This window comes from Ambystoma mexicanum, chromosome 11, assembly GCF_040938575.1.
Source record: "Ambystoma mexicanum isolate Mex_15411 chromosome 11, UKY_AmexF1_1, whole genome shotgun sequence".
Classification (NCBI taxonomy): Eukaryota; Metazoa; Chordata; class Amphibia; order Caudata; family Ambystomatidae; genus Ambystoma; species Ambystoma mexicanum.
Genome location: NC_090934.1, coordinates 687,334,032 through 687,359,478, shown reverse-complemented (window position 1 = coordinate 687,359,478; position 25,447 = coordinate 687,334,032). Strand labels below are relative to the sequence as shown.

General features: G+C 41.7%; 1 protein-coding gene across 3 annotated transcripts in view; it reads right to left on the bottom strand.

The window, feature by feature from the left end:
* ELP4 (elongator acetyltransferase complex subunit 4) overlaps positions 1-25,447 on the bottom strand; it is a 1,964,259-nt gene that overhangs the window by 287,572 nt on the left and 1,651,240 nt on the right. The window lies entirely within an intron of this gene.

Genomic DNA, 25,447 nt, shown 5'->3' with positions numbered 1-25,447 from the left:
GAGCCAAAAGGGAACCCAAAGGCTAAGGGAGTCAGAAAATCAAAAAGAGGGAAAGAGAATATTGCCTCAAACTCACCTACCACTGAGGTGGAGGTAGTTGGCCAAGCACCTGAACCTGACAGGGAAGAGGTGCTGCCTGAAATACTCAACCCACATGATCATCCTGAACTCCAAAGTTTATTGGTCGAAGGTGATCCTGAAAGGGAAGAGTTTAGTAAGGCCCTTCTTTGCAAGGCCTAAGGAGACAGGCAGCTCCCAGCTTGAAGGTGAACCTCCTGGGAAGCATAGGCTTTATTGGGAAGGTGGGCACTTGTACAGTGAGCCCACAGAGTCTTCTGAAGGAGACCATAGGAGATTGGTGGTCGCCCTTCAAGTAAGACCCTCCCTGCTGCAACTGGCGCATGAAGGCCTCCTTACTGGTCACCTTGGGATCAAGAGAACCAAGCAAAGGTTATCCATGCACTTTTACTGGTACAAGATGGGGGTGCAAGTAGAATGTCATTGTAGGAGTTGTGACACCTGCCAGATTTCTGGAAAAAGTGGCTCAACAATCTAGGCTCCATTGCTGCCACTTGCTGTTGTTGGAGTGCAATTTGAGAGGGTAGGGATTGATAGTGTTGGTCCCCTTGACCCTCAGACATCCCCTGGAAATACGTTTATCTTGGTGCTGGTCGACCATGCCAACAGATATCCTAAAGGCATCCCATTGAAGACAGTGACTGCCTAGTCCGTTGCTAAAGCTTTACTTGGCATATTTACTAGGGTTGGCTTCACTAAAGAAGTTGTGTATGACAGAGGCAGCAACTTTATGTCCACGTATATGCAAGCCATGTGGAAGGAGTGTGGGGGTCACTTATAAGTTTCATCAGCTTATCACTGACAAACAAATGGCTTAGTTAAGAGGTTTAACAAAACTCTAAAGAGGATGATTGTGGCTCTGGAAGAACCTCAAAGGAGAAAATGGGATCTCCTGTTGCCATCCTTACTTTTTGCCTAAAGAGAGGTACCTCAAGAGTGGGTTGGATTTAGCCGCTTCGAGCTTCTTTTTGGCCACCCTGTAAGGGTGGCCATAGTAAAGGAAGGGTGGGAGCTCCCCACTCCTCCTATAACTACCAATGTAGTGGACTATGTGTTGGGTTTAAGGGACAGGATGGTCTCCTGATGGCTCAGGCCAGTGACAAGTTAAAGGCTGGTCAAGCATTGATCAAATATTGGTATGACCAGAAAGTTTCACTTGTTCACTTTACCCCAGGTCAAGATGTCCTGATCATGAATCCCATAAGGATGTGAGACTACATGATAAATGGTCAGGCCCTTACACAGCTGTGGAGCAGCTGGGTGAGGTCAACTATTTGGTGGAACTTAGAAGGCCTGGACTGGCCCCAAAAGTGTTTCACATAAATAGGCTGAAGGCTTTCATACCTAGCGATGAAATAGCTGCACTGCTACTGGCTTCAGATATAGAAGAGGAGATATCAGAACCTGAAGGGCAATCAGTAGGGCCTTGACTCCATCAATGCAGGGCATAACAAAGGAGTGGACAACTGTACAGAAATCAGAAAAAGGAATGTAGGATTTAATACATCAAAGTAATTTTAATTTTACAGAAGGAATTTTGATTCTTTTGGGATGTGGGCCATGAAGTTCCATGGACGATAAAGAAGAGAGCCAATGGATGTGGACAATTGAACTAGTCTTGGGGCAATGTCCAAGCATTCTTTGAGGTTCTTGAGATGGCTAGCCAAATGGAGGATATCTTCAATAGAACTGTGTGCCATCAGCGCATTGGTGGGGAGAGATACCAGGCAGATCTAGCAGAACATAGAGTGGCTCTATGTAGATGTTAAAAAGCATGGGAAACAGGAGTGAACCCTTGTGTGATATCACAGTAAACTGGGACACAGGGGGAGATAGATGACATGATCTTCGTGACCCCATACTTTCCAGTTAGGAAGAATCAACATCAATCCATCACCTGGTCCCCAATGCCCATGCAGTGCTGATTACAAGGAGGCATGCACCTCCCAAGCAAGTCTTTTAAGAGTGTCATCCATGACATGCACACTGGCTATCTAAGTACTGCACATGGAACTGGAATCAGATTGGTAGGTGCAAATGGATATTGAGCTGGGAGGCGGGATGTGCTTCTAGCATTTTGAACAAGAAAGGTAGGGAAGTAAAAGGGTGAAGGTTATTTAGATCATAACTGTCAGGGTTTGATTTTTTCAATAGTGGGGCATTTCAACTAGAATTGAGGGAACCAGTGTAATACCTTGTGCAAGAGAGACATTGAAGATCTGTGTGAGGCAAAGAGGTGTAGAGGCCAGAAGATCATTTATGAGCTCTGCGTGAAAACGTTGATGTTCACGATATGTTTCTTCGATTAAATAACTTTCTGTAGGATGGATTTATCGATCGGTAGAAAGGTGTTCCAAGTGGTAATGGTTCACAGAGAGAGTAGGTCATTAGCAGAGATTATTGCCAGTGATCGAACCATAAATACTAACTATTTTGCAAGTGGGCAACTGTGAAATAGTGGCAGCCAATTGCCCTGAATGAGGTTAGGGCAGGGAACAGTTGAAGCAAAGTTTTAATGCCTGCAAATGTCAGCGGGCATGACTGGCAGTATCACACACATGGTTAATATAATAATTCGATTTTGCAGTGGAAATCTAAAGCGTATGTGCCTGGAGTGGAGGACTTAGTACTGTAGCACTGTACTGGGGTAAACACAGAATAAAATCAAAGGATTGGCAGAGTTACTGTACAGGAACCCATAGTAACAAACTCTTATCAACTATCACCTTACATTGCATACCTGCCAAGATGCTCCATTTCATTCTGGAGATTCTTGCCCAGCAACAAACACTTTAGTACTTCTGAGTGCCCCATTGAAAATAACACTAGCAGATGACCATGGTGTCTGTGTTCACTAGTTCCCCAACAAGCCTTTGTCGCCTAGGAAGGGTCGATCTGAGGTACTGTAAGAGGTTAGACATCCACAAGCCCCCAATATTATCGACACATTGCATGTATCTGCATATTAGTTTATATGTACCTACTGAATAGTATTTACAATACCAAAGAAGCATTACCGTGTAGTATTGTGTTTTACTGTAATGGAACTCTGATTTAGATTATTTTTCCATTTTCCAAATACAACTGTTTTGCTGATTCTGATGTGTTATCATGCTTATTGACACACATGAGACCTCCTCACCGTGGGCAGAGACACCGAACTGGCAGTGAGCTGTCCGCGATATAAGCAATGCCCTTATTCAGTGAACAGACATTTAAGTGACTTAACTACAAAAGTCATATCTTTTATTTTTGCTGCAACGGCTCCATTACAGTGAATGCTTTTTTTCGTATAAACCATATACAATAGACACTGAAATCCTGATGCCCACCAGTAGTCATGAGGACTGTTCTGAGGGGGGCAGAATACCAGCATCTGGACAGTTTACTGGCGGGTGTCACTGTAGGGCACTTGGCAGGGGAAAGACAGAAATCAAATCAAAAGATTGGCAGAGTTACTGAACAAGCGCAATAGAAACAACCTCCCATCACCTTATAATAATAATTAGTATTTTTATATAGCCCTCCATCAGCATTCCTCTCACTTTTCATGGCGGTAATGACAGATACTATTACTACCCTACTTAATGGTAGACATACAGTCACATCCATGCCCACATGCCCAACACATCAGAAATGTTTATTATTAATAGTGTGTAGAGGCAGAGTTGCACAAAGGCATTGGAAAAGAGCACTAGTAATCTAGTGGGGTACACTTTTCAAAGGTGTTCCCCCATGTCTACCAATGCCATGCAGATCAGGTTGTAAATATCTACCTTGTAGTTTTTATAATCAGACTCAAACCCAGCATTCACTGTAATGGAGCCCGTATTTTACATTATCTTAAATTACTGAACTATGAAAACAATTTGTGGCATGCACATTTTCGCCTTTTCTTTGAAGTGGCAGTATGTTCTTTTTTTCAGGTTTTCTTGACCAATCCTCTCCTGAAAAATAATTGGGGAGCAATGAAAAAAGCACAAATGATTATAGTGAATAATGGGGGAAGAAAAGTAATAATATGAGGTAATTGGATGCAACCCCACATTTTGGGCAGCTGCTATCCACCTGGTAATCGTTCTAACCCCTTGTGCACCAATGTTCGGCAACAAAGCGTGCTTGAGCGCATACTAATCTCCGGTCAGCCCATGGCGCCTATTGGCACTGTGGAGAGGGAATGCATCTCTACGCTCTGCTTCATGATATGGAGAAACGTAGTGGCAAGACCGTAGGCAGTGTCTCGCCCAGCTCTAGTGTCAGTGTATCAGGGATATTTTGGGTCCCAAATAGTTGTGACGTGTATTGAGAAATGGCCGGTTTGGGTGATAAAAAAAGAACGATAGGCTCAAATATGTCGCTAAATAAGGAGGTTACAGTAATATAAATGTGAAGCTTTTTGATGCATGGGTGAGTGCGCCTTCCCAGCGTTCACAGAAATTATATTTTGCAAGCTGAAAACCCCAACTCCATATGAAAATTAACTTTTTGAATATATATACCACAAACACAATGTATAAGGGTTTGGACCTGGTTGTCATGAAAACTAAAACCACGTATCATCTCCTGAGAAGGCAGAGAGAACCACCCAGCTACTGTGGTATAGTAGTGGTAGAAGTTAAAATCAAATATAAATTAAAGTGTTGCAGCAGCAAAGCTATAGTTTAGGTTATATGACACTTAACATAGGAAAATGCGAAAACATATTCCCTTGTGCCTTTTGACTTGTTCCGTGTAAGAACATGTACATTCTCAAAATGTTGTACAATACGTGTATATACCAACGATGATATCTTGTAAAAATGTAATGTGACTTATTTGCATTTGGATTGTCAAACTCCAAAAACACTCTTTCATCAGTGATGTAATCATTGACATTTTTGATGTCATCTTTGATGTTCTGGGTGTTAGTGCTAGCATTGCACGGTGGTGGAGCAAGTTATGGTTGCTTAGCTTACCATAACTGGCGAATTTCAAGGGTTTTTCGGTTTTACCTGGAACCATAACGTCCCGTTAACATCGTTTTTTTCACAGGTTTTTAGTAGAGCAACTTAACCATAACGTCCCGTTAAAGTTTTTTTTACTGAATTTCACAGGTTTTTAGTAGGGCAATTTAACCATAATGTCCCGTTATCAAAACATTTTTTAACTGAACTTCATAGGTTTTTAGTAGTGCCACGTAACCATAGTGTAAACGAACATCTGACTTCACTCCACACCTTCTGGAGAATACCACATGACCAGAACCGGCCTTAGGGAGGGTGGCGAACCGGCCGAACGGCCGGGGCGCCGCGCTCCCCAGGGCACCATTAGCCCCCCGCCACACCAGCTCGGGAGACTCTTTCAATGGCTCGGTGAAGCTGGCGTAGCTGCAGAAGGAGTAGCATGCGGACTCATTCAATGTCAATCGGGTGCTTTGCACCCGATTGACACCAAATGTGCCCCTCTACCGCAGGCGCCTTAACCAAGAAAAGGGACCGTTAGCCCCACGCCAGCTCGGGGGAGTCTTTGAATGGCTCCCTCAAGCTGGCATGGTGGCGGCATGCGCCTCATTGTTGGTCAATGCGTCCGCGGCAGCGGAGCACATTTAGGAACACTAGGGAGCTAATGCACCCCATTAATAGAGTTATCTCCTTGCCGGAGCAAGGAGATTTAAAAAAAATAATAAATACACTCCGTAGCCACGGCCTCTGTTGACCAGGGGCACGCGGAGAGGTTGGGGGGTGCCAATTCGTCCGGGTCTGGCGTGATGTCCACGGACATCGGACGCGCCTGCTGATTGGATGGTGAAAGCATATGGTGCGTCTTATTTTCGGAACGGTCGCCATGTTGGATCCAGGGATAGCGCAGTAGGGAAAACATCTGGAAAACACATTTGGGGTTATTTGGTGGCTGGAAAGGGTGTAGGGGTGAAATAAAGATAATATGGGGCTGTTTTTATAGGTGAAAAAAGGGTGTGCAGGTGCCACGATAGTCCGTGGACACTGCAATAGTCATCTGACAGCTCTGTGAACGATAGAGATGATATGGAGAGGTTTTTATAGGTGAAAAAAGGGTTTGCAGATGCTGCTGCTGAGTCTGCGGTCAATTTTAGTGTCTGCAGCCATTATTTCAATTGCAGGGGGCTCAGGTCAAGTTTTGTTATTTGAAGGTATATTTTACATACTTGTTATATGGTTTAAGTATATTGTGGTGGTTGTGACCCCAAGAATCTGGGCACTGGGCACACACACTATAGTAATATGTGTATAGTAATTATAGGTACTGTAGGGCGAGCATACAGCATTTCTAATATGGTGGAATTATATAATAGAACTGTATATGGTATTTATGATTGTAGTATAATCGAGGATAGTGCTTACGGAATATGTATTTGTTTATACTTGGTATGGTTACTTAGTTGCATACAGTAATAAAGCTGGAAGCTCTGGTTCTTTTTCTGTGGAAAAAAAATAGTATAATTTGTTAAGTAGGATAGTTTAAAAGCTTTAATCGCATACATATTTACATATACATTTACTTTTTTTGACCCTCATAAACAGTACATTCCATGTACTTGTTTGGTCCACTATTAGTGTGTGCTACACTGTTGTTGTATTGACATTAAATAATCATTGGGGAAAAACATCCATAGAGGATTAAAAAAACCCTATTTTAATGGGATAGCATATTTGTTTGAAGTATGTCTGTTTGAAGATTGCTATAATTAAGGGTTAAAGTAGTTAGATACCTGTTAGGTGTATTCTAACCATCTTGGCTTTTAAAAGTGGTATTGTAGTATAATGGATGTAGTTAGAAACCTGTTGGCGTATTCCAACTATATTGGACATTAGAAGAAGTTTTGTAGTAACAACAACTGTGATGGCATATCTGAAGTGTATTGCAATGAAGGGTATTTTTGTAGTAGTTAGCTACCTGTTGGCGTATTGTAACTGTTTATTGTACTATAGTTTAGTGAGAAAATTTGGGTTGAAGGAATACTAAGTAGGCATTTGTCAGATTTGCTGTTAACCTAGGTTTTGGAGAAATTGAGGTGTTTTACATTCAAGCCAACCACTTTTTTTCACATATGAGGTATTGACCTGAAGTGCTTGTGGCACCAGTGGGGTATATTATGTCTACTGTTGTGAAGGTTTTTTTGCCAAGAGATACTTGGCCGTGTGTAAAGCTAGTGAGCTTAGAGTTATTTTTGATACCATATGCATTGTACCTTGGCAGCATTAGTATAACATATTGGCTATGTGAGTGTATTTGGATGCTGGAACGATTTTCTGAATTGCAATAATATGCATTGATTTGCATTCTGCAGAAGCTGGTGAAATGGAATGGATTCACAATTTGGTATGGATACATACAAAAATCGTTCATTAGGGATGTGCTCTTGTGAAACATGGTTACAGAGAGTGCATGTATGTTTCCACATGTATAATATCTGGAAGATTTCATTGATAGGGATGTTTTTGGTTTCCAGTACTTGTAGTAAGTACATTAGGAATTCTTGTAGTTCTTACAGTGTTTTTATGGTAAATGTTTTACCATTCCTGCACAGTAGTCCAATGTTTGCCTTATACCGGAGAAACTAAGTGTTTTCAGGATTATTTGTAGCATTTCTACGAAAGATGAACATTTGCAAACACAACTGGTCCAAGCGGCTTAAGTAAATGTTGTGCACAATTGGTGTCAATTGGAAGAGAAGATTGATTGTTACATTTGCATAGCAATTTACTCCAGTTGTGTTGCTGAATTTAAAGGGACCAGAGAGCTGTGCCTCTGCATCGTTTGAAGGGCCTACAGATCTTTTTTAATTATTGATATTTGTCTGTCTTCTGATGGACGTGCAGTTAAGTTTATAGTAGATGGTTTTGTGGTTGTATTATTTGATGAAGAAGCAGTTGGTTGTTGTTTCTTTAGCATTATTGTTGGGAGATCTGTTATAGGTTCTGTTTGTATTAGTTTTCATTTTAAAGGTTTTATTTTTTGAGGTACAGGGCACATATCTAAATGGGGTTGTACAGTGCATGTAGCCTGTAGTATTCTAGGATGCAAGGAATGTCAGCGCTGACTTTGTTTCCATCAAAGTTAACTCAGAATAGACCATTGAGTGTACATAGACGTGAAAGTGCTATGTAACTCATACCTTCGTTAAAGACTGTGCTGCAAATGTCAATCAATTCATGATCTAGGGTTAGACCTTGAGATTTCTGAATAGTGACAGCATATGAAAGAGATAGAAAGAATTGTTCTCTGTGTACGTACATGTCTTTGAAAAGAAGGAAACATGCTATTGTGTGGCCAATTTATTTAACTTCTGCAAGTTTGTCAAAGTGGATGTTGACAAACTGACTGTTGTTGTCATGTGGATATGTTTAGAAGCCAACAACTGTACCAATTGCTCCATTGACTAAACCTTGTTCCAAGTCAAGGTTACGTTTTACAATTACTTAGCAGTTTAGACACAAAGTTAATATTTTTTCCAATCCAGCTGTGTTGGGGATACATTTTTCTAAGCTATTTAGTTGTGCTCTTTCTTGGTGACAAATAGGGAGTGTCATGCCGTGCACTTCTGGTTTGTCTGAGGAGCTCATATGCAGTATGGGTTGCATTTCCTTTTTTTAACATTGTCTCGCTGAATTCACTGCAGATTGCCAGGGTTGGCATTAAGGATTTGCATTTTAGATTTTGTTGAGTTAATTGTTCCATGACATCAGTAGCAGATGTGTTACACCCCTATAGCTCATGGATTAGTCTACTATTTAAGATGGATTTTTCATTTTTAGTAAGCAGACCAGTTCTAAGTTTTTAAAAAAAATGTTAGCATAGGTCAACGTCTGCAGACTGACGCATGTCTTGAGTTAGTTTGCTGTAGTAAAAATGTTGCCAGAGATTTACATTTCCAATGCTGACAAGTGTGTTGTGGCATTGTTTGTGTCCTAATGTTTTGAAAATAGGCTGACCTTTCACTGGTGTTAACTGTAGGAGCTCTCAGAAAACAATAATGTGTTTTCCTCCAAACAATTCTCTGTAGTTGGTTTTCAGGACTTCTTGCATTCTGAAGTGAATTAAAGCCAACACGAGGCTGGAAACCATGCATACTTCATCTATTAGGAGCATTTTATTTGTTTCAGAATTCTGCATACTTCAGGAGCCGGTTCTGCTGATAATGTATAGTTTTATAATTTGTATTGGTGTTCTACTGGAAGGAACAGCAGTCCGTGTAAAGTTACACCTCCTATGTTGTATGCAGCTAAACCTGTGGGGACATTTAAAACAGCCGAAAGGTTGTTTGTTAAGTTTTGCAGCAATGTGCTGATTATTTCAATTAAGAACGCTTTACCAGAACCAGCCTCACCACTTGCATACAGGAGCAGAGGTGTACAATTTTCTACAGCTACCAGTTTTAGTTTCATGTTTAAAACCATGTTCAATTTCTTCAGTGACATCTAGACACATGCTGAGTTGCTCATCATTTAGCTGTGATTTTAGGACTGACAAGTCTTCTTCAGATTGTTTATACTGATACATGGTATTTTCTACCTCAGTCATGGCTACTTCTGTTTCATTTAGAATGAGTGGTTCTTGGCTTTAAGCAAGGGAAGGTTGACTGCTCTCAGGAGTGTCTTTAATTAGTTGAGCTTCAATTTCTTCCTCTTGTTGGCGTTCATTGTCCAGCATTTCTTTGTATTGTTTGAAATTTACATTTGTGATGCTGCCTTTATTTGCTTTGAATGCAGCTTCAAATGAGTCATAGCTTCCTAATAATTCTTCTTCTTTTCTCCAAGGTTTAAACATTTGCAGTAGGGCCATGTAATAAAGTTCACTATGTTCCAGAGATTTAAATGATAACTTTATATGATTAATTAGGCTGGGTTTGGTAAGCTTCACTAGGCTTCCTTCACAAGTTGAGACTGAATATTTGCCAGCTGTCTCATCTGGTGTGACATTGTGTTTGTAGGAGTAATTTTGGGCTATGTGGTATAGGCACATATTTTCCAAAGCAGTACTTCCGTTTGGGTAGTATATGTCAATTACATTGTTATTTAAAATGTCCTGGCTGTTGGGATCATTTGTGGCTATAGTTTCTATCTTTTAGTACTCTTTTCCGGGATGAAGCTGGACCAGGGTTTAGCCAGACTATGTGTTCAGATTTGCCATATAAGGCTGTACCTCTTAAACGGTATGCAGCTTCGTAGCATCCACATTCTCTATGGGAGAGCATTTTTAAATCAAAGCTGTACAATTTTTGTGACAGTGTTTTGTCAGATGATATGTCATCCCAGAGGTCTTGGTCTTTTAGTTCTGTTTTCACAGCTTTGGTGAGATAGGCTGTGACAAATCTCGCAACTGCAGTGGAATTGTCTGCAATGTATTGTATGTCTATGTTTGCATTCCCCAAGAGGGCAATGATTGCATTGTAATCATTGATGTACTTGGATGCTTCATCCCCTTCAATTTTGTATGTGATTGTAGGGGATTTGCCTTTTATACTGTGTCGAACAGAAGACACTATACTATTTACTTGTCCTTTTTTGCAAACTGGTCTAGGGAAGCCAAAGCAACATTTAGTATAGTATTTACCTTGGTTTTTATATCTAAATCGGCAGTATTTGCCACACTTTTGTTTTTGGAAGCATAAGATTTGTCTATGTGTGGTTTGTGAAGGGATGTCGCAGGTAATGTATTTTTGAATAGCCATTAAATAGTGGCATCACTGTCATGGCCACATTTGGGAGCACCTTTTATACAGAAAAGCATGTGGATGTGTGGCGATTCTCTGGTTCGATATTCTTCTCTCCAAACGATGTGCTGCACTTCTCCGAATGGAAGGGTAGTTTTATTACAGATGAAGTGCAGCATGGCAATGAAGCAATGGTCAAAGTACCTTGATACATTGACAGGGTCAAGAGAAGAGAGTTCTCCTGGTTTTTTTTATCTATTCCATCTTTATTTTGGTTTTCAGTGCGTAAGAAGTCGTGCAAGTCATGCTATGCGTACTCTGCCCAACTTAAAGTAACAAACCATGTGGGTGGGTGTAGGATCTTTAGCATTCAACATACATCAGTGTGACGTCGGGAACCAGTCTTCTTTTGTACCATGCACGTTTGCCAAGAGATTTGTGATACTGGACTGTGTAAAGGACGCATGGTGGCAACAATAAAGACAGACACAAGTGATCACAGTTCAAGGGTGTTTATTGAACAATTAATGCAGGGTGGCAAAACGCATACGCTAAATCTAAGATGGGAGCAATCGTCAACCATCAAATGAAAAATAAAGCAGTCCTAGTGGCGTTGTGTCAAAATAAAAGGGCCTATACTAAGAAAAACCTATCGACAATTCCTTTTTAATTAAGGAAATTGTGTTCGAATAATAAGTCAGGATGTGATTTCAGTGAAATCTCCCTTCCCCACATTTTTAGCACAGGACAAGGTGGGACTTGGGAGCACAGCAGACACTCAAGCCTTCCCAGCGCAAGCTGACCGTACCGTTCCAGCTATCAGGTTCTTCAATGGTAAAAGTCTCTTTTCAATAAAGGTCTCTTCCCTTCGAGGCCTGTTTAATCGACAAACACAAAGTTCTGCTTCACGTAGACTTTGGGTAACGGCTTCACCTCTGGGTCCCCCTCTTTGGGCGCTTCACAATATCGCTTTCAACTATTTCACAAAAACAGTTCTGCTTCAGTGAACTTTGGGTGCTAGCATTTCACCCCTGGATTTCCCTCGACTGGGAAAGGATCCCAAATGACAAGGAGGACACTTTCCTTCCCCTTATCTTGCAATACTTCTTGCTTTCCCAAATCTCAATGGGCCTCATTACAACCAACCCGGTATGGAAACAACGGTGGCGGCGGGGTGATCACAACTCCTGCAGGTGGAGGCGTCAAACCCTCCAGGTCTGACCTGGCGGGTTTAACACTGCCCGCCTGCAGGCGGACGAGGAAACACCGGCACCATCACGAGATTTGTTTCCATGATCCCCGTTCCCATTGAGTCCTATGGGAACTCAATGGGAATGGGGATGGGGATTAACACCATTCCGCCTCTGGAATTCCCGGGTCACCGGGGTTGTAATACCCCGGTAATTCCGGGAATCATGGAGGCGGAATGGTAATATGAGTCCGGCGGTAACCAGGCGGTTTTACCACCTTGGTTACCGCCAGACTCGTAATGAGGCCCAATGTCTTTTTAAAAACAAGTTTTTGGGCTTTGCCCCTCGTTACTGGTTTTCCTCTTCTGGGTTCACTCTCACCAATGGTTATAGACAGTTCATCAAGGGACTTTATACTTCGCCCCCTCTCATTGGTATCCCTCTAGCATGTTCACTCTTGCCACTTCTCAATTTCCTCTTACTTTGTATGATTGCGGGATTCAATTCCCTTGCTTTCTCAACAGTTTGTCAGTCAAAGACTTTTGATTGTACAGAGATTTTGCTAGACCTCCTCTATGACCACTCTGACCTATACTGGTGGGTCTCCTATGGCTTTCTGGCATCTGTAGTCTTAATCATGGGAGACATGGGATCGACCAGTGTTTCTCGAGTCAGCACCTACGTGGTGCCGGTTGCTCTGCAGCTGATCTTCCCTTAACACTAACAGTTCTTTTAACTCTTATCCACACACCAATTTCTGAGTTTCATTCAACACAACCTGGTTCTTATCAGTTCTCCCTTCGACTGGCTGTGATGAATGGCTTGGCTTTCCTTGGATCTGGAGTGGTAGCAGGAGTTTCCCTCGCTCTGGCTCATCAGCGTAGGCACACTCCGTGTATCATTGACATCTGCTGCAAGACACTTTTGCTATTGTCCACGGCCTTACGATTCCCTCTGTGGAGGTTTCGCGGGTCTGAGTCAAAAAGGGCAAGGTTGAGTCTCTCCTTGTCAGCCTCTCGATATTTGGCACGTTTCTCCTCCTTTTGAACTGCCGGGTCTGGATAGCTGTCTCGGAGTGCTGTCTGTCTCGCTCGTCTTGTGCTTGTGTGCTCTACCTTTGATCACTATGGGGAAAGGAAAGGGCAATCAGGTGTTTGTGATTTTGTTCAATTGCCTGACTCTTAGGTTGGGACATGTCAGGTGAACAGTTCTCGAATTAGTCTCATCTTTTGTGTTGTACGAAGGTGTTCATGTCAGAAAGGGGGGGAGTTGAGCGTTCGAATATCCTACAGGATATAGAGAGGAAGAGGTGTTGTATGGTATTATAGTTCTCTTGCTAGGGGTTTGGGTACATTCTTAAGGGTGAGATCAGTAGGGTGTGTGGAACAAACAGGAATGACCAGGATTATTACTGGAAAATAAACGGGGGGGAGTTGTGCTTGCTCAGAAGTACTTTTTGTAATGTATTGATTAATTTAGTTAGTGGTTTCATTCTTTTTAAAATCAATATAAACAACTTTCTCTTTAGTAGAAATGTGCTGTCAATTAGAGCTTTGAGGATTAGTCTTATGCAGCAGTATTTAAGGGTAGATAGTGACTTTTCAGCTGTCTTTATAAGATTGTGAAAAACTCTACGGTGGACATCTTTTTAAACAAATACATGTTTTGGAATGCTTTACTATGGCTACGTTAACATTGGTAGATATAGTGTTAGGTTCATTAGTAGGTTTGCTTTTGTTTATACATTTATTTTACTTTTAGTTTTTGGAAGAGAGGCCTTTTTTTAGTGGTCGCTGGTTTAGTTTTGTTGAGTGAGTTCACTAGCTGTTCTGTTTTAATGTTTTCTATAAATTGTTTGAAAGGTGGATGTGGCCAAATCAGAAAGGTATGAGACCAGGCAGGCATTGCAGAATAGGTTCCTGTCATGGATGCATGCTAAAGTAAGTCAGGGTTGTTTGTGCAACACCTGAACATTCTGTGGCAGATTCCAGATTGGTGTTCTGAAGCTAACACAGATTTTATCATTATTTGCTGTGGTATGAGCAATGTAATGCCCTTCACTGCCATATTTGTTTTTTGTTATGTGTTGTTATTGTCTTTGTCTTAAGTGCTTCTATGCCTAGGGGCTGTTGTTCCAGCGCTACATAAATAAAATAAATAAACTATATGGCTTGCTTTTATTCTTATCTGCTCTATTTCATCTTGGTTTTCTGCAGAGTTGCTTTTTACTAGGCATTCTGCTTTGTCTGTTGGGAAAAATGAAAGTTTGAGTTTGAAAATTGTGTAATGTACATCTATGTATTGTGGATGAGTGTGTGGGTGTGATGTAGAGATGAAGATAGTGCTTTGTGATTGTGTAGTGGGATGATAGGTGTAGTTGGGAAGGTTGTAAGAGTCTGTGCAGGTGTGATGGGCTTGGGTTAGAGAGTAAGGGAGTGGTGGTGTGATTGAATAAGTAGGGGCATTATGACGTTTTGAGTAAAACAGTGGGTGTTGTAATGGTGGTATTTAGATAAGAATATAAAGTGTGAATGTTGCAATATAATGAGTAAGAGTGAAATAAAAGTTGTCAATTCAAAACAATATTCTAGACTAATATGTAGTGCAAGTACAATTGTTACATTTAAAAAGGTATACATTGTATTATAATGTACTTACTTTTTAGGAGGTGAAGAGTGTTCTTTTTTTCATAGCTGACTTTGGCAATCTTCTTCTTTCCTGTAATTGCAAAAGAAAGTTAGTGGGGTATATGTGGTAATGGTGCAGTACTTTTAGTAAGTAAGGTTATTTACTAAGGTAGGAGGGGATGTTCGGAAAAAGAGTGAATGAAGTTGTGTTATGGGTGGTGTACTAAAGTGTGTGAACTATGTTGTTAGAACAATTCAAGTATGATTACTGCTGTTTGGCGCATTAGAAGTAACAGAGCAAAAATGGGTGTGAGATATCAGCGTATATCTAGGTTATTTTTGTGCTGCTAATTTTGATACAATCAGTGCTGTATTTGTGGTGTAATGTATTTGTAATGTGTCACAGTGTTTTTAAAGAACAGGAAAATTGTGGCCTAGTGGTAATACAATGTCGGATTGTTGTTATGGTAGTGTTTGGTGTCTTATAGTAGAGGTTGGGAAAGAAGAGTACTTTATATGTAAGGTGATGTGTTGTATATAATACTTTGGTGGTATACACATGTGTGAGCAGGTGGAGAACGGTAGCAGTGTAAGGGATGTAATGCATGAGGTTGAAGTGTGACATTTATATGGAATGTAAACATGGAAAATGCTGACTGTTTGAAAATGTTTCTTGATAGGAGCATTTTGAGGACATTTAAAAAATGTAGATATGCATTAATAGCAGCAATGTGTGTAACTCCTTTAGAAAAGAAAAGAAAAGCAGTTGGAGAATATGTGTAGCAAATGTTTAAGTGGCAGCTGTTGAGTGGATGTTTAATATGTTGGCAGTACATGCATTTTTGCCAACATGATTCATTGCAATATGTAGGTGCTTATAATGTCTTGGTGTTTTTCTTTGTATTTTTGGAGTTATACACACACTTTTTCCATTAGAAGAAACTAGGCCTGGATAAGCACCTACTAATTGGAATGGGTGAAGGTAGCAAGTATGCATGTACTGTGAAGATAATGAACTTCCACACAGTAAGTGGCACTTACAAATGAAGGAGAAATGTTTAGCATCTGATTTTGTTTGTTTTAGAAAAAAGTTACACATAGTGCTGCTGTAAATGTATATGTGCGTTTCATAACTGTAATGATAATGCTCTTAACATTTTTTTAAAACACTCATTATTTTCCATTTTTCATTTAATTTAAATGCGACTGACACTTTTTAATGTTGCAGTCTAGGCCTGGTTCATTTTTTTTGCATTCTGGGACTTGTAGTATGAGTTGTGTAATGGGAGAAGTGGTTTTAAAAGTCACAGAATGCAAAGAAAGAAACCAAGACACGATAAGCAACAATGGAATGGGTCATGTTGGCAAGTATGCATGTCCTGCCAACATATTAAACTTGCACACACCACTAGAAAATGTTGTACACATCTTTTTATCTGCTTTTCCTTTCCTTCTAGAAAACGAGGACACACAGTCCTGATATAAATGCACATATACATTTTTTTTACTTTTATGAAAATGCTAATTTTTAAACGTACAGAATTGTAAGTAACTGCCACTTGTGAGCAGGTGCTAAATGCTGTAATACATGACATTTGATAGAGTGGTTAAAAAAGAGAATGTGCTTATTGAGAAGCTTATTACAGGGTAAGTGGCAGGAACCCTGTATATGAACATTTGAATAAGAGTTGACAAAAATACTAAAATAAGCATTTCTGTACTATGTCTTGTTAGATGCAGATGTTGTTGAATGTGCAAATAGAAATCTTGGTGTTTTACAGTAATTTTTGTTGCAGGTGGATGGGAGTAACAGAAGACATGTGCCCAGAGCTCAGGAGTACATCTCAAGTGTTGAACAGAGATGACAGGGTTACATGTAAAGTTTCTGGATTTGATTGGTGGATGGATGTGGGCCTGTATGAAAGCAGCCAATGAGGGAGTGTTACAAACATAAAAGTAAAAAGGGAAAAAGGGCTGCCCTCCCATTCTCACCTGTTTTTCCTTGCTTGCGACCTTCTTGGATGATTTCTTTCACACTGTCTGGGATTTGTACAGGCCCGTGTGCTGGTCTTCGGATTCCAGCGTGAGGATAACAGTCCTACACTAGGAGGCGTTCAGATGTCCAGGACCGGGAACCAGGAACGAAACAATGGCTGAGCTCGGAGGCACGGAACGCCGTGACCCGAGCACAGGCGAGGATCCAGGAAGAAGATTAATGGTAAGTTTGAGGAAGGAAAAAGGAAGGAAGTTAATTCAAGGAATCGGAAAACAGGACTCGGAAGGAAGCCCTGAGCGAACTCCGGCGACACACGTCAGACTACACAGAGCAGTAGCGTTAAGACGCGCAGAGCCGCGGGGCATGTCTGTTTTGTAGGAAGTTGAACGTAGCGCGTAAAGGCTGGCAAGCTGTGTTCCGCACCAAACGGCCATGTTGGAAGGATCACGGAATGCAGTCCTCTATGGTCAGGGACCACGAGGTCCAGAATGGACGCAGTAGGCGGTTCATGACAATCTGGGCCTTTTGAGGATGCCTGGCATAGAAAGGGGACTGCAGACAGTCACGGATATCCGCAGACATCGAGGGATTAGCCAATCAGGTTTCCTGAGTGTTGTGTGTGGTGTGCAGGAAGACTGGATAGCAAGAGCTATCTTGGTTGCGTGCAGTGAAGATGGCTATGGCTTTGAGGAAGCAGACTGTTTGGATTGTGGGAGACTCGTGGATCCATTGGCTGAGGGTGTTCTTAGCACTGTAGATTGTCTGACAATCTTGGATTCGATGAATTTAAAGTTTCACAGTACAGAGTTTGAGGAATGAAGCGGGCGGAATTCCTCCTGTGCTGTCAGAATATGGTCAACTTAAAGCATCCGGATATCATTGTAGTGCACCGTGGAAGCAACAGTTTGGGCTATGTTACCGGAATTTCATTACAATTTGCATTGAAGGAAACATTTAGAAGGTTGATGGAAATGATTCCACCTTCAAAAATTCTTTTTTCATTGATACCCCAGAGACAAAGGTGGATGTGTTTGAATTTATTTTGTCCATAAATTGAGAAATGTGAATAAAGTTGTATGTGCTTTTTTAGCGGGATGTTGGGATCACATCTTTCCATAATTTAAATATTGAATTGGATATTGTCAACATTTTTTCGAAGAGATGGAGTACATCTCACTGATGTGGGCAATCAGATTTGTCTTGATGTTCAAAATGTACTGAAGCAGATTTTGTAAACATACAGAATATGTATTGAAGTATTCTTTAGTAGTTGAAGTAGAGAAAAAGGAAAAACCCCCAAAAAATTAGAAGCACTTTTTGTGCAAATTAGAACAAATTATTATGAGTACATAAAACCAATATATATAAAATCCAAACAGAGAAAAAGGGCCACCCTTTTTGAATGAAAAACAATGATAATTATTTTAATCCTCCCACCCCACGCCTGGAATTCTCCAGATGTCTACGGACTACCGCACTGTACACGGACTATGCAGGCTGCAAAGGGTTTTTTCAGTTCTATATTTTAACTGTGAAAGGAGGTTCCTAAAGGAAACTTTGTTTTGTTTTTTAATTTTGTATTTTGTATTTTTCAGGACAGGAAAGGTAAGGCAAGAGGCAAAAGGCAAGGTAAGGTGGGCGAGGGTAGGGGCATCAACAACAGAGACGGATAGGCAGGTGGTCTGGGGAAGATATTGGGCATGCCTTAAATTTAAGGTGGGGGCAGTGTTTCTCATGCTGATCGTGGCCTAGAAAGCACTACGAAACTGCTCCCTCCTACAGATCGGTCCTTTGCAGTAAAAACATAGCACTGTGACCCTCGAAAGGTAAGGGTCAAGAGCGTTCTGTATGGCCTGTGAGGCGGCCACTGGGATCCTCTGCACCAAATGAGTATTCTTTGTGGTGACAGGAAAATGTGGTAGAGGCTGTCAACCTACTTTTCCCTGAGAAAGGTATGTCTTTCCTCAGAACACCCTGGTGGTTGGATTTGGTGTGGCGGCGCATGCAGGTGGTCCCATGGGAGTACAGCCCAGGTTTTCCATGACTGAGTATGACACTTAGTGCTTCTCACTGTGGTTGCCCGAGCCTTTGGTACAGCCCAACAGTGATGAAAAACCACCACACCCAGGACTCGCTCCCGGCGCTGAAGATAGGAACTTCCTCTACCTCATCTTAATCTTCCTCTTGATCCTCACCTGTATCTCTGCGCCTGTTGCCCTCTACAGGCCCTCCAGGTTGTTGTGGTGGTGGTGGTGGCTGGGGAGGAGGGATGGCCATAACAGATGCCATTGATGTCCGATATAGTCTCCAAGAAGGTCTCCTAAATAGCTCTACAAAGCAGGTGCTCTCTCCTGGAGTGCCAGACTAAGAATGAAAAAAGTAATGTGTGGGCCCCTTCAGGGGAACAGTCCGTGGATATCGCGACTTTCGGCAGAGTAGAGAGTCGAAAATAGGCCTTGGAAAGTTGTAAAAAGTTGCCAGATCAACTAAGATTGGGTCTAGGAGCTCTGGAAGGGTAAAGTTCCAACTTGAAACACCCTAGATTGGCCGAAAATGCAGTTTCAAACGGTCCCAAGTGATGGACACTGTTCGCGGACAGGCCATCCCACCGCTCAGGTGCAGTCACATTATGATGTCCGGAGACGTCTGCGAACCCGACAGTCATCCGCAGACACCCATCAGGCGGGAGACACAGGGCAAAACCACGTGACTGTCCGTAGAACTTGCGTGCTATCCATGGACTAATAAAAGTGTGTCATGCTTAACTGTACATGTGCGGACTTCGGGCGCTGTGTGCGGACAGCTCCATTTTGAAAACAGGTACCCCAGACAATCGTCTAGTACACAGACTATTAATTGGGGTTTTAAATTTTTTTTATGACAGAACAATATGCAAGATATTTATAGTATAAAAATAAATGTATTTATGAAAGGGATGGGGTATCGGAATGGGAAACATAAATGGGAGAATTTGGAATTTTTGTACAATAATGATCAAGGGAGGAAGGGAGTGAAGTATCATCAAAGCGTCTTTCATTTATATTTTGGGAATTTGATCGGGATGATTGCTGGGAACAAAGGGGACAGGTGCGGGGACAGGTGCAAGAAGGACAGTAATAATCAACATTTATAATAACATGATTTTTAACATAATTTCAATGTTCCTTAAAGTCATTACTAAGTTTATCCAATTTTGCCGACCACATGATTTCATTATGTACAGTTGGGGATAGAGATTGTCTTTGTGATTACTGGGATTCTCCATAATTATATGGGGGTGTGGTTTCTTCATGTAAACTATGTACTAGAAGAAAAGAAGAAATTGCTATTTCACTAACATCTGTAGGAATACATTATCTATATTAAAAGATGTGTTAACCATTAAAGATGTTATCATCACTCATTTCTTCTGTTGGAATGTTTTCTTCCAACCACTCAACTGTGTTTGCCATTTTTGTTCAAATAAAAAAATTGTAATATTTGCTTATAAGAAATGTATACATAATGAATGGAAATGATAAAGAAATTCAGTGTTTTTTGAGGGATTGTTTTGGAATAAGCGCTTGTTGTATGTGAGTCTCTATGAACAGATGTACTGAAGTGATAATATGAGGTGTAGAGTTATGGCTTATGTTTGGTGCATTTCATTATATCATGTGCTAAATGAAAAAAAAAATTCTACATTTTGAAGTAATCATTTCTACAAAAAGGTATATCATGTTTTGTGTATATCTGTATGTTGGTTGATGGGTAGAACATTTTGTGTTCTCCCCTGTGCTTCTGAGCTTTGTGAATGCTGACTTCTTTCCGTGGTCTTTGGCCCTGTCGTGGAATCTAGAGCTGCTACATTGGAGGTGAGTATAATATAATGAACTTGTAAAAAATGAATGGTGCACTGGTAAAAACCTACGAAATTCAGTGAAAAAACTTTGTTGAAGGGATGTTATGGTTACAAGTAAAACCGAAAAAGCTGAGAAATTCGCCTGTTATGGTAAGCTAAGCAAGCATAACTTGCGCCACCACTGTGCATTGCTAAGACCAACACCCAGGACATCAAAGCTGACATCACAAATTTTACTGATGACATCACATATAAAATTAATTATGATAAACAGTCCCTACAAGGGGTTGTGTTTATAATGTTGGTAACAAGATGTCAGGGGTGATCTGGAGACCTATCTCAAACTACTTAATGTATTAAAGAATGTACTCATCTAAAACAAACCATTATATTGGAGTGTTGTGTAAGGAACTCATGGTGGTAACAGTAAAGACAGACACAAGTGAGCACGGTTCAAGGGTGTTTATTAAACTGTATAACTGGGTGAGATAAATGCCCAACCTAAACCTACATCTAAGATGGGAGCAAGCTACGACCATCAAATAATAATAAGGCAGTCCTAGTGGCGTCTTGTCAAATAAAGGTGCCTATACAAAAATAAACCTATTGCCATTCCTTACTGCCAAGTTATAAAACAGTGTGGGACAGTGTTTACAAGAAAAAAAAGAAGTGTTCACAAATGATAAGTCAGGATGTTAGGGCCGGGTCTCCCTTCCCCGTGTGTTTAGCATGGGACAAGGCGGGACTCTTGAGCACAGCGCACTCCTGGGGTTCTCCAGCACAAGGCTACAGTTCCATGCAGTGATATCGGGACCTTCGGTGGTCAAGGCTCTTTCCTATAAAAGTCTCTTGCCTCTGAGGGCCTGATGTGTCAAAAATAACAAAACAAAAGTTCCTTTCTGTATACTTTTCTGTAGGGTGATGACTCTTCACCCATGTTAGCCTCCCTCTGTCGGGTCACTATAGCCTTTAACTCAGAATAATTTCACCTGTCGTATTCACAAGCCTCAATGTCTTTTTAAACAAGCTCTCATTGTGGACATCTGCATCTATGAGGCGGGTGCACTCCTGTTAACACAATGTTCACAAGATTATCGTGTTTCACCTCGCTTTGCAGGCATCCCTCAGCCGGGTTCACATTTGCCAGCTACACAGTTCACTTTGCTTTATCACAATGCAGGATTCACTTCCCTTAGCTTTACTTTTGGTTTACGATATCCTCCCTTGATCGGGCTCAAACCATCAATTGAGTGTGGTAGAGTTTTAGCAGAGTGTTCTGACCTATAGAGCTGCGAGGTACCCTGCTGGAAGTTCAGTAACCCTTCCCTTCCTGCTGTTGGAGGTGGACCCTGTGCTCAAAAGCTACACTCCTGACGCGGAGCGTCCGTGGAGTGTTAGCGGAGTGTTCGCACAGGGGGGCGCTGAGAGACGCCATGGAGCAGAGCCTAAACATTCCAAATAAGCAGGCCCCCCATACACAGAGTCACGCAAAACTGCCAGGAGCAAGAAAACCGAGTGCGGCTCATGAGCAAGGTGAGCTGCACTTCATGCATGCGTCCGAGTAACCGTGCATTCGGTCTTCATTGGAAAGGGGGAGGAGCCGAATCCAGTGCCGGCACAACGGAGCAACCTATTCAACAAAGTCCATGCCCTCTACAAACTGCGAGCATGGACAAAGCTGACGTTAAGGAACAAGGTACGTGCTGCTCGTCCGCTCTGCCCTCCACCCTGTCTCCCCCCCTTACCTGCCTCGCGTGGATGAGTTGTGAGAACTGCGGTCCCCGCTGTCAGCGTTGGCTGGCTGTGGCTGCCGTCGGTTGGGGGGACGGCGGAGAGGGCTGCGCAACTGCAAGCGGTGGCGGCTGCAAGCCGAGACGTTGGGGGAGAAGGCGGGTTGGGAACAAGGTCACCAGATGAATACGCCAAGGTCGTGGGTGAAGTGGAAGAGGCAATTCTGCTTACCCAGTGAGGAGGCAAATTTCAATTTCATAAAACTGGTTTCAAATGACACAGGCGAGGCCAAAAAAATGTGTAATTACCGAGACAGTGTGGATTCCCCATTATATGTGGATGCCTTAGGGGATTTGTCGGACTTTCAAAATAGCCATCAGTCAAACCAAGCAATTAATACTACCCAAGAAAGCAAAGAAATAGTAGCTGCAAAGTCACGAAATTCACCAAATTTACAAAAAACGCAGAGCACCTTGAAGTGTGACACATTAAAAGCATCTACTAAAGGCATCAAATCACCCCTTACGCAAAAGACAAAAAAAGCTCTTTCACAAGACCAGCCCACGACATCTAAGAATGTGCTCCATGGGGTGTGCACGCTGCAGAAACAAATGCAAAACATAACCATGAGGACTAACACATCATACAGCCCAGCCAACCATGAAATGGAGCAAGCGAAGCCTAGAAATGGAAATGATTTGCCAGCCAAAACGAGTGCCCAAGATGGGACTCCTAGCCTGTTGACGAATAGAATTGACCCAGAGGAGGGTCAGCTCGAGGAATTCCATTATCCAGCCTAAATCAACCCTGCAAATGGCTTCCGAAAAAAGTCTAAGTCTGCAAAGAGCAACGTTGTACTCCTCCAAGTAGAACAGAGCAGCAGGGATGATTGTCTTGGAACAAAAAGTCCTGCCCCCATGAGCCCATTATGAGGACGTGAAAAAAGACCCCAAGGAATGGACTTAAGCGCTGACCCTCTAGCCACAGAGAGTGAGATTGAGGAAGAAGAGGGGTTACTAAGTAAGGTACCCCCAAAAAGGAAATCCAGCGGAAACAGACAATCGGCTGCCACCTTGGAAATCCAGCGGGCAAACGCTGAGCTATGTGCCAATATGCAAGCTGCAGTCGGCTCGATGCTGACAATAAGTTTGGCACTGTTTCTTAAGCTGTATGAAATTTATAAAGATCAGACCACTTTATTGGCCTTAATTCAATCTAAAATGATATATGTAGAAGCCTACATTGAAGCCACTAAAGAAAGGAGGGCTTGAGAAAAAGACTAAGAAAACGTCATATTCAAGACTCTCATTGACCTAATGGAGGATGCACAAGAAGACAAAAGAGCCTTCTTACATTGCTTTAGTGATACCATCACCCTCCTAAAAACCGAACACAGCAAACAAGGTGGCATCAGATCAGAAAAAAGCACATCGATGGAAAATAACCAGCAATGCCACTTTATGCCACGAGGCCTTGTAAAAGCAAAAGTGGGCATAAGCAGACAAACAAATAAAATTGGGAGCGTACCTAAAACATTGATGCAGACCATCCAAGAAACGGCAGAAATACTTTAATCAGCAGGCCCGAACAAGGACATGGAACGCATTTGGTCACAATCAACAGTGTGAAAGGGCATGTTGAGGAGAACGTCACCTCCAAGCAAAACAAAGACTTGTTTCCCCTATTCAATACAGAGAATCCAATTGACACAAGAGAAAGAACCCGGAGCTAGAGAAAAACAAACTTCAGAGAAGCATAACAAAAAGAACAGAACGCAGAGCTAGAACCAAAATAAAAAGACAAAAAACTTGCCCAACCCAAAACCAGCACCAAATGACAGAACACATAATTTCATTAGAAATGTTAAACCGTTTGAAAATCCGATAAATGGAGTTGGGAAGAGTCTGCCCTCGGACAAGAATATGGGAGCCGAATCGAAAAAACAACATGATAGAGAGCGAGAATACATCATACCAACCCCTAGCAGAGACACTGAAAGGAGTGACTCAACTGATAGTAGTAATTAAGATGCACTACTGCTCTTATCAGGCCACGACAATGCCAGTCGGATAGAGATGGGCAGCCAAGAATATAAGGAGGATTCAACAGGTTTTGAAGGAGAAAATGGTGAATCTGAGTGCATGGCTATAAACTCCCCGTTATTCGCAACATTACAAGAAAAAAGAGAACACCTGGAAGACAAAAATACATTAGCAATTAAACAACGTAAATTGATCAAGGCTATGATCTATCAATCAACACAAGACTGTGAAAAACCAAGAAAACAACCAGTCAAGAGTGACCGGCCTAACGGAGAACAAAAACAGAGAGATTGGAATCAAGCTGAACAGGAACGAAAAAATAGTGATGAGAAACATAGCGCACATAAGCTCCTACTAGAGCGAGTACTGAAAGCGAAAGATGGACTGATTTTAAACAGATCAAATCTCATGAAATTGCTACATAATGTCCCACAACTACGGGTTGTTGAATCAAAGGACATTCAAATTGTGGCGTTTCCAAAAGAAGCAGAAACAGATCGTATCTGCATACATCTGATCTCTAAATCAGTCATGAACTTATTCTGTTCTGCTGTTGATGAGCTTAGAGTCCTTGGCTTCGACCTCAAGCTTTGTGGAAATCAACCACCAGAACAGGAAAGAAAACACTCCATGACAAAGGGTGTCCAGTGACAACTAGATCCTTAAGCGAAGACCACCCCACGGACAACCTTAATTCTAGACCTATAAGATTCTAGCCAACCATCCTACGAGGACGAAATGCACTTCGTATGAGGATCAAAGGTCGGCCAGATAACAGGTCCGAAGCCCAGACGACAAGTGAGGCACCAATTGTGAAAAGAATTGATACAGAAAAACCATGGGGATGGCTAGCAGAGACCCTAGCCTCACAAGGGGAAAAAATAGATTGAATGCCCTAATACCCCAAATAGTTTTCGGATTGCTTCTTGGAACACACAAGGTTTTCAACATTTGTTTGAACATATAAATGATGAGCTGCTGACTCCAGATATTATCTGCATCCAGGAATGTTGGTTGCAAGAGACCCCTAACATGAACCAGGCCATATGCCTATTGAACAAGGCATATAAAGGCCAAAAATAATCAGGCTGCATAAATTCAATCCTGGAAGAAAATAAACATCAACTGGCAAAAGACCTGAAGCCAATAAATAAACAGAAGGCGCAGAGTGAGATAACTAAAAGGAAAATACTAAGAAAAGTCTATTGGAATTGGGAAAAATCACATAGAGCCCAATTATTTCAAAAAGACTCTGAACAAATGTTGATGG